Raw genomic sequence first — 11,121 nt, 5'->3', positions numbered from 1 at the left:
TCACATTCTTCACTTTACCCAGCTTACAAAGTCTTAGACCAGTTGTTAGATGACAAAAGGAATGTTCTATAGCAAACAAGCCTCTAATCTCAGTATACTTCTTGTAAAAACTCAGCTTCAATATTGAGAGAGCACCTCAGTATGCATATACACCACCTAACTTGCTACCACAAGTGTTGCAGCCACTTGCATTAATTTGCTTGAGACCTACTCCCCACAAATTTAACTCATACTACTCAAAATGTTCTTATCCCTAACTTTCCAACATGCTTCAATAAGATCAGTATCAAAGTATTTCATAAATTTGGTAACCGGCATCCTCCAGACATCTTTCCCATAATAAAGTTTTTAATAGTAAAAAGTCATTATTATAAAATCCCCCAAAGTGTTTTATGCTGCAGTCCATTAAAGCACCTTCCCTAAAATCTGCAAAGCTGGTGTACCATTGCCAGTCCTCAATCTTTCATCCCTTAGTCTGCAGGAGGTTTCACCCATGTCTTCATGCTATCAGACTTAGAAAGATCCTACAAAACTCATCTACTCCTGATTTGGAAAGACTTTCAAAAACAGTCTGTCCTCTTAAGATTACAGGATGGAATCTGGGTGGGTGTATTCACCATGGCTGGACCTTTACAGATAGCATGTCCTTAGGAAATAATGAAAATCTTCATTGATGCTGTCGTTGTTAACCTGACCAAAAACTTTGATCTGGTAAATCACTCAGTCTTAATCTCATCCTTTCTCTAGGCTATCCAACTTTAGCCTTAAAGTGGTACCATGGTTCTCCAACTCTTTAAACAGATCCTATTGTACAAGAACCAGGTCTTCCATATCACCAGTTTTGTCCCTTAACAATGGTTTTCTTGAAAGCAGAGAACTTATCCATTTTACTGTTCTCATTTGTCATCTCTCTAGCAGCGACAGTCCCTGATGTCAACATCATTATATGTTCTGATGAAATGGTTATTTATCTAACAGCTTCCCGTCCCTTCCTGATCTTCTTGCAGAAGACCTCTCTGATCCCAAAGCTAATTCAACAGTGACAACGTATTAGTTAACACCAATAAAACAAAACTATGCTGTTTACAGACAAAGGTTTAAAAGAATCCACCATGAATAGCTGAGGCATTGGGGAATGCAATACATAACACTCTTGATGTCATATACCTCAGTCATTATTGAGATCACACCCTAGCCTTCAAATATCACATTGAATATACTAAAACAAACAAATATTTAATAAATTCATATTTTGAGCTTAGACAATATCATGCTGCCCCTCTTTAGATGCCAGAACTTGAATAAAGTCTGCCACTTATAGCACTGATCTTTTAAAACATATATCTCTTAAAATCCACAATAAACCATGTCTGCCTGCTTATTAAACTAGCTCCTGAAGATGAATTTTTCTGATTAATCCTCATAAAATCCCAATGGCTTTAGGTCAAAATATAGAGTCTTCATCCTTAAACTACTTCTTTCTTAATATTCTCTATGCTGAAATCTTTTAATATGAACTAGTATCACATATCAGGGATGCGATGATTCTCAGAAGGCAATAAAATAAACTCACCCTACCTCATAATGCATTCTCCATAAATGGATTTAAAGCACAGGACTCTCTTCCATAATCTTTGAGGAACTTTCCCCATGTTAATTCAAATGGCTTTTTTTAAAATTTTATGTTGGAATGAATTTTCTTAACTGTCTGAAACATAACATTAAAAAGGGAAAGAAATCACATGAAAACCTCATTTTGCTAGCTATGGGAACAAGTCTCCTGCATCACTCCCAAATGTATACATATAATATGCTAAATCTGTAGTTGCACACCAGTGTAGAAAAGTTAGACTTCACTGTATACCAGTGTTACATGAAAAGCATGTAATGAGATTTTGATTTGCTATAACTGCATATTTGTGATCAAAAGCACATTGTGAAAAGGCAACTCACCTCTGTCTACAACAAGCTCCCTGAGGAGCTTATATGAGTCGTTTGCAAACTGTTTTCTTATACATTTTCATAGTTGTTATTACTGTTTTAGGCTTGATTTGGATAAAGAAAAGCAAGATTGACAATTTGTGCAAAATAAAAAAAAGGCCTGATTTTCTTTCAGACATAAGAAGGCTCAAATCAGTAAACACTACATTTCATAAATAATACTAAAGTGTGAACCAGCAATTTACATACTCTGGTATCCCCAACAGTTTGATGGTATGTGGATTTTATAAATTAGTATGGAGACTGAGATGTAAGTGGGAACTTTCTCAGGATGATCTGATACATATACACAAAGTACTATACTCTAGGGTATATATTTTAGCATTGGCATTTGCATTAATTGGAAAGACAGAATTATAAAGAAATATCAAATGAGGAAATTGTTGCACTGATTGTGTACCCTGAATATCAGTAAAGTCAGACCCAAAGAGAGCTAGCAAGTACAGCAGGTGCAAACGGCCAATATATCACTATGAACATTCAAAAAAAGCCAGCACCACAAGGGACACCAACTTCAAGTAATTTATCAATAATGTATGTATCAGACCAGTTTCAGCACTGATGAAGACTATATGCCGAAACTGGTATGATACATAAATTATTAATAAATTATTTGAAGTTGGTGTCCCTTGTGGTGCTGGCTTTTTTGAATTATCAGTGAAGTCAGACATAAACTTTCTTGCCTTTGGAAGAGAAACTTCAAATCTAAAAAGGAAAATCCCTGGGATTCATTAACACTTACACTAAGTGTACACCATTCTGAGTGAACAGACAACAGAAGCATAACTCACACCTTCTTGCTGTGAGGTAAAGACTTTAACCATTATTCCAACCCTTCCTTCCTAAAAAGTGAGAATCAAACCTTGTAACTTGTGTTTCCAAGACAAACACCTTAACTGTTATACCAACCCCCAGACTAGGTAAATCCTAGGATATCAGTCCGTAGACTATTGCAAGTCTGGCCAATATCTTAACTTTAGTTTTCCTACTGATTTGCTTGCAGCCTTTAATATCGAGGGAGATTCATTAAGGTTACCACAAAAGGTAGACTACATATACACTAACTGTAATCTTTCTGAGTGACTAGAAAGCACAACACATGTGGTAGGGATGTTCTTGAATACAGATCATGTACACTTGGTGTAGGTGGTAACGAATCTGGCTTATCTGAGAATAATGAAAGGCTTTTGTGTATGCCATGTAAATGCATAAACGTAAGGATTCAGTTTCAATGACAGCTACAATGGAGATGAATTATTTTATTTAATACCAATTAAAACAGAAATAGCAAAGTAACATGTAAGAAAGTTCCTTTATTGAGGTTCAAAATGTTAAACAACACAGTGCTTACCACTATTAAGGTTTTAAGGATCTCCTAGTTGTGAGTGGTAAGAGATGTTCTGCATTCTTTGTTCTTTCTAATCTGTCAGCTGCATTTGACACTACAGAACTTCTTTTGAACCATCTACATTCTGCTGCAGTGGTTCTTCCACAACATTCTGATGGTTCCGATCCTGCCTCTAGGAATATTCATATACTGTGATGTCACAGATTCCTTCCCCTACTGCAAGACTGTGTTTTGGAGGCCACTGTTCTTTACAGTTTTTAAACATTGTCCCATTCAGGGCCTGTCTTTGTCCAACTGGACCTATTTGGCCCAATGGGGCTCGACTCCTTCAGGGGGTCCTGCACTAGGTTATGGCAGAGTCATTATACTTAATGTCATCTAGGAATTCGCCTGAGAGAAACTACAGAAAAGTGAAAGGCATTTTCCTACTGGTTGTCTTGTTTCTATAGAAGATAAATAACCTGTTAGTGGAGTGAGCATTTTCCACCATGTTTTGCACTGGGAGCTAGTACAGTGTTATTAGTAACTGCAAGTTCACACTTCCTAATTTGGTGTTAGCTACTCCCTGCCCATAGTAGTCAGTCACTGATACTGAGTGTTGAACAGAGTTTTTAACCCAAAACTGGTCAGACCAACTATTTGTTTTGGTGTCCCACTCCAGTTACTCTCTCAGAAAATAATAAGACTAGGCTTTACTTAAAGACATTTAGAGAGGTAATCTGTTTTCTTTTGCTACTCTTGCTTACCTTGGGTTTATGATTGCTGTTACTCAATTCAATTTCAAGAAACAACTGTACTCTGCCTGAATATTACTAATCTCTGTCTGCATTTTATTTTGAATTGAAGTTTTTCATTTAAGGTTTGGTTACTTCTATTTTTTTTATCTTTTTCTTATATTACATTTGTTTTGCATTGTTTTTTGTTCTGTTGGAGTTTTAAGATGTCTTGGATAGGGTCAGTTAGAAAAGTTAGCAAAGAATCAGCTAATTAGTGGGAAGAGCTGAGAAATAGTATTCCTCAATTACCTAAAAATATTTGGAGGCATCTCTATCTAGCTGGAGTATTTGTTTGGCTTGCCTGCTGTACTTTGCATTTTATTTTTTCCACCCGCCCTCACAACTGTTGTATTCTTAAACTTGGTGGCTTTTGAGTTGCCCACCATTACTATAAATTTAATTTTGGACACTCCTCCCAGTCCCATCTCATCAGCTCATTTTACTGAGTACAGAGAGATCATTTAGGAAGGCCCACCCCCTTAGTTTCTTAATCTTGAATTATCGTCTGTTTCCTCCTTTCCAGCTTAACAAAAAATGAACTTTATTCAGCTCTTTTACTGTATTTGTGTTTCTTTGTAGTTTATTACTTTATTTTGCTTTTGCTGCTTGTTCTTAAAAGTGTTCAATTGCATTTATTCTGATGCATTTATTACCGTTTGTTAGTAGCCTGATTAAATTGAAACTGTTATTCTAAGCACCTTAGTTTTGTTATAAACACTTGGGCTTCAGACCAGGTATCTTATATTAAGGGTTGTGGTCTATACTCTTGTGGGAGGAGAGGCTAGCCTCTGTTCTTCTGAGCTGGGAATTACTGGTTGAAGGCTTATTGTGCCTATTGTTTTCAGTGTCTTTGTTCCAGCTTAAGTACTTGGGTACCAAACCAGTTATTTTACATTAGGAAGATTTATGGTCTAAACTCTTGTGACAAGAGAGGCTAGCCTACATCCTTCTAAGCTAGGAATTGCTGGTTGAAGGCTTATTGTGTCTGCTATTCTAAAAGTGCCTTAGTTCTGGTATAAGCATTTGGTCTCCAAACCAGTTATTTTATGTTAAGAAGGTTTGTGGTCTACACTCTTGTGGCAGGAGAGTGTAGCCTACACCCTTCTAAGCTGGGAATTGCTGGTGAAGGCTTATTGTACCTGTTATTCTAAGTATCTTTGTTCTCCTTTAAGCACTAAGGCTCCAGACCAGTTATTTCACACTAGGAAGGTTTGTGGTATACACTCTTCCGGGTGTATTCTACTTAATTGCTGCTTTATTTAAACTGTTTTTTGCTGTTGTGACTGTGATTTTCTGCACTTTTAATTTCTAGTACTTCTGCATTTTATACCATAGGTAGATTCAGGCTTGCTGCATCTAGACTGTTTAGTCTAATTTGAACACTAAAACCAGCCATCTTACATTAAGAACCCTCCCCCTGCACCCTTGCGGCAGACGTGTACAGCCAAAGACCCATATGAGCTGGGGATTGCTGGAATAAGGCTCAATCTGGGGCTTTCCCTTTGGTTACTTTGTTTAAAATCATTTAACTTCACTTATATTTAAGTGTTGTGTTTGCACCGGTTTGTGCTCAGTTTACCAGAGCTGCTCAGAGATTGTTGGCCAGAGGTCTGGTGTAAATTGAAACTAAATCCAAGGCATCCATTGAAATCTGCTAAAAAGTAAATATTTTTAAAGCCTACATTGCACTTTGAGAACAGTATTCTGCTGAATTGCTGCTTTATTTAAATTGTTTTTGCTGTTGTTATTGTGATTTTCTGCACTTTGAATTTATAGTACTTCTGCATTTTATACCATAAGCTAGATTCAGACTTGCTGAATCTAGACAGTTTGGTATCACCTGAGAACTAAAACCAGCTCCTCACTGAGAAACTGAAAGATGTGAGGCACCCGTTGCTTCCAACTAACTGTAAGTGCCTGTTTTTGCTGGTATATTGTGCTTTTAATTTGTATTTGTATTCTACTGTCTGTCTGAATTGTCTGAACTGTTTTTGCCACATTTTAATGTATACAATACTAGTTCAGCTGTAACATAGCCAAGGGCCAGGTCTGCTGTTTCTGGGTCTGTTTTGTAACTTCTGAGTATTAGATTCAAGCCATCTTTGTTGGAGAAGGCCATTCTGCACCTTGTGGGAGGAGAGTGCTGTCTGGGTCCCATCTATTTGCAAGTGATTGGATTAGAGCTCAGAAAGTGTCCTTATTGGCTAGTTTGAGTTAAAAGGTTATTTCTTGTTTTATTTTGCATGGGTTTGCATTTGTATGTGTGTGTAGTTCACTATTGCACACTGCTGCACAGTGGTGGTTACCGTTGGCGGTTATAGACACAAACATTTTGCTTGTTAAATTTTCCCTTAGCACTTTGCTTGTGTTCCCCAGAGTTTTTTTGCAGTCGAGCTTTACTGTCAAGTGGAACACTAACCTTAGCCTCTAAGGTACCAATACACCTCTCACCTACTAGCCTTTCCTAAGTGCCACCTTTTTCTTAACCTCTTCCTGTTTCTGATCATATACATTTACCTATCACTATGGAAAGACAATTTCCCACTGTTTCTCCAGCCAGCTTGGTTAACATGGGCATCCTGAAGCAGTTTAGCAACTGCTTCATATACATTGACAACCCTCTACTCCTAGTCCATACACTCAACATTTGAGAGATGCAACTATATGAAGAACCTTGAATCCATGCTCTCTCACACACCAGTCAGTACATCTGACACTGAGTAAGTTGTCAGCAAGCACACCTCACCTCCTACTCCACCCAAACCCACATCACACATATGCGGAGGTCCTGACCAGAAACATACCTAAACACCAGAGACCTAACAATACAAACACAAGCATGCTACACATAACACTTCCTCTGCAGAACACAAAATGTATAGTAGTTCACGCACCAGTGTCTCACCTGTCAAGCCCATAAGACCAAACACAAAACCAAACATATTAGTCATAGGTGACTCTATCATGAGACACACAGATGTCCCTCTCACCAGCCTAGATAAGGAAAATGTCATAGTCAGCTGTCTGTCAAGTGCCAGGATCTGCCACATCACACATACACTCAAGTCTCCCTGGTGCTGTTATGACTCTGTCATAGTCCATGTTGGTGTGAATGACTTGAGATGTACCTCTCTGGACTATATGAAGACATACATGACTGAGCTCTTGGACTATATGTCTCAGGCAGGCATGCCTCTAGCCTTAAGCAGCATTTTACTTCACCTAGGATGATGTCTCAATAGAAACAGAAAATTATTGACTTCAATAATTGGCTTAGTTTCAATTGTCATTCTTAGGGGATCCAGTATCTGTCAGCCTGGGATGACATGGCTGACAGACCTTGATGCTTTGCCAGAGATGGTCTTCATCTGTCACCCCTGGAATTTTGGCTACTGGCAAAGGCTCGTGCCACTCCCATAGTGCCATTTTTTAGGCAGTGCCACAATGACAAAATTCCTGACATAAAAATTCCATCTAAAAGCAACGTCAAGGTTGTTCTGCTAAACGCCAGGAGTCTTAACATGAAACTGCACTTACTGCAAGCAGTCCTCACCTTGGAAGATACAGACATTTGTGCAGTAATGGAAACCTGGCTCAAGGCTGTGGAGAGCACCCCAGCCATACCGGGTTACACCTCCTTCCACACTTTCAAACCACAAACTGAAGGAGCAAAAACTAGAGGAGGAGGTTTATCAACATTCATTAAAGATAAATACACCTCCAGAGTGGTTAAACAGTATGATTCCCTGGAGATACATCAGGTGCAATTAACTGTTGTTAGGACACCAATTCAAGTCTTTGCCGGCTACAGGGCCTCCTCCATGAATCAGGACACTCACTCTGCCTATTTGGATCTACTTGCGTTTATCAAGATACATCCAAATACCATGATTTTGTGTGACTTTAACTATCCATCCATTGACTGGGTAAATTACTTTTGCTCTAACTCACTTGCCCAAAGTTTCCTTGACTTTGTTAACTCCAGTGCCCTGGACCAGCTGGTTGATACTCCCACAAGGGGTGCCAACATCCTGGATGTGGTGCTTACCAATATGGGGACCCACTGTAGCACCTCCCTGTGAGGTCTTACCTGGTGATATCTGACCACAAATCAGTCTCATTCGAAGTAACTATCACACCTGACCTCCCCCTAGCAGCAACTAGACTAAAAAAAAACTTCTCCAAAGTAGATTATAAAGTCTTACCAGATGGCATAAATAGCTTCCCTGCCTCTCCTCCCTCAGATGGAAGTGGCAACTATGCAGAGTTCTACAACAATGCTTTATATATTGACTCAGTCATACCTGATAAAACAAAAACAAGCTGTTCAAGGAAAAGCAAATCTGCCTGATGGACAACTGCCATTAACAAGTTTTACAATAAGAGGAAGAAATTGCTGTCAAGAGTAAGAGGGAGTGGGCCCTAAACAAGCAAATAAAACTTATTGTGCAGTCCTCCAAAGCAAATTATGAATCCAAATTAAGGACAACCATAAGGCATTCTTTAGTTACATCCGTAACCTAAAAAGAAAGGCCCAGATTTATGCCAAACTGGTAGTTAATGATACCACATATACTGAGCCTGTGGACATAGCTAACCTGTTAGCCAACACGTTCTGTGAAGACTTCAGTCCCCTGTCCCAGCCACACTTACCCCATGACAACCCTACCACCTGACCCTACCTTGTATCTCTAAAGATCAGGTCATAAATGCCCTCTCTAAAGCTAAAAACACAGCATCTATGGGACCTGATAACATCCCAGGCTATGTCCTACATGGGCTTCAACAAGAATTAGCAACACCATTTCAGGCTATATCCTACATGGGCTTCAACAAGAATTAGCAACACCATTTGTTACCCTTTTCAGTCACAGTCTAACCACTGGCTTTATCCCAGTTGAATGGAAAATGGCCACAGTTATCCCTTTGCACAAAGGTGATGCTTCCATTGACCCCGAGAACTATAGGCCTATTAGCCTAACTAGCCTTATCTGCAAGGCCATGGTGCGAATCATCATGGACCTTATCAACAAAGATATAGGTAATCTCCAAACACTTGACCCTACTCAGTTTGGATCTGTCAAAGGGAGATTGTGCCTGTTAAACCTGATGGATTTCTTAGAGACAGTCACCGAGGCCCTGGACAAGGGGAAATCTGTGCATGTAGCCTACCTAGACTTAGCCAAGGGTTTTGAAGCTATTCCCCACTCAGGCATCATTGACAACCTCACCCATCTAGGTATTAACCCTTATATTGTTAGGTAGGTCACTAACTGGCTTACTGATGGAACCCGTACAGTTAAAATAGGGGAATCCACCTCCAACAGCAGACCCATAGCCAGTGGTATTCCAAAGGGATCAGTCCTGCATCCTCTACTGTTTGGAATCTATTTCTCTGAAGTACAATCAAAAACTAACTGTCTGTAGCTGACAAAGTTTGCTGACGACTGCAAACTGGGAGAGGTCATGGAATCTCCAAACGATGTCAACATCCTACAAGTGGGTCTTGCACAACCAAATGATTGGTGTCAAAGTCGTGGCCTTAGACTCAGTGCAAAAATGTATTATCATCCCTTTCGATAAGAGCGTTGTTTCTGCTAAATACCACATGAATAGCAACACCCTAAATATGCACTCAGTGGTGAGAGACCTGGGCACACAGGTTGACAGCAACCTTATCTTTGATCACTACATCTCCATAGTGGTAAGAAGGGCATTCTGTATTGCTCATCTCATAAGTAAGGGCATTACCTCCAGAAACAAAATAAGTTATTACCTCCCTGTACTCTTCCCTCATCAAACCAATAATTGAGAACAATGCCCCTTTTGGTATGTATCTTTCCAAGACCTGCAGCAATTGGAGAAACCACAAAGGTTCCTCACAAGTAAGTTCAAGGTCTACACCATCTGCCCTATGTAGATTGGCTGAAATGACTGTCACTTTATTCTGTTTTATACAGACTCCTCAGAGGTGATCTCTGCCTTGTGTATTAGACAACCTCTGACCCTGCTTTACTGGAAATGCTGCATATCCTCAAGTCAAATGGCACAAGGGTTACTTGCTCTAAAGACCTTAACCTGATATGTGACATTGATAGAACCTGCTAGAGGGACAAATTCATCTCCCAGAGGTTAACACAACTTTGGAACGGACTCTCACTTCATGTCAAACCAAACACCTCATTGGCCCTCTTCAAATACAGTCTGGACGATTGGATGGGTAACCATAAATTCACCCTGTGGGTTCCACCTGTGTCTCTCTTGTACAGGGGCAATAGGTGCTGATCATGGAAACAAGTGTAGAACTTGGCTAGGCTTCTAAGGGCCCTAGGGCCATTAGCCGAGTAACTTCCTGTGATCCTATTATAGTTGGAATCAGATAGTATGAAAACGAACACTAGTAAGCATTATAAAAACAAACAAAAAGATACCATGATGTGAGGTATATTCTGATCACCAAGATGTGAATGAACCTTATCAGTTCATCAGTATGACAAAAAAATGCTTACTGCAATCACAGATTAGATCAATGTACTCCTTGAAAAGCAAAACAAAAGATGTGTGCGCTGAATGCCAGGAGGCAGAAGAGGCGAAAAATTATTGCTTTGGCTGAAAATGGAAACACAGTAACAGAAACAATATTATAAAATACTGCAGGAGAATCACAATTTTGGGGTCAGATGCAAAATGGAAGGGCAAGCAAAAACATAAAGTTTGAAAATGATTGAACTGGATTGATGTGGAGTTTTCAAAAAAAGTTGAACAAACTGTGTGGGTTGTGCATGTCCTTCCTACATCCATGTGGTTTTCCTTAGGGCATTCTGATTTTCTGTCATTTGTCAAAGCATAATGCTTGGGGACTATAAATTATTCTTGCATGTAATCCCTGGTATTACCCTTGTGACTTGGTATATGGCTGGAAAAGATCTGCATGTATTAGTCCACTTACCTAGCTTAACAAATAAATATAAAAATAAAAAATAAACTTTCCAAAAT

This window comes from Protopterus annectens, chromosome 5.part0 (genome assembly GCF_019279795.1).
Source record: "Protopterus annectens isolate FY-2018-M chromosome 5.part0, PAN1.0, whole genome shotgun sequence".
Classification (NCBI taxonomy): Eukaryota; Metazoa; Chordata; order Ceratodontiformes; family Protopteridae; genus Protopterus; species Protopterus annectens.
The sequence above is the reverse complement of the archived record's forward strand: the minus strand, read 5'-3'. Positions refer to the sequence as shown.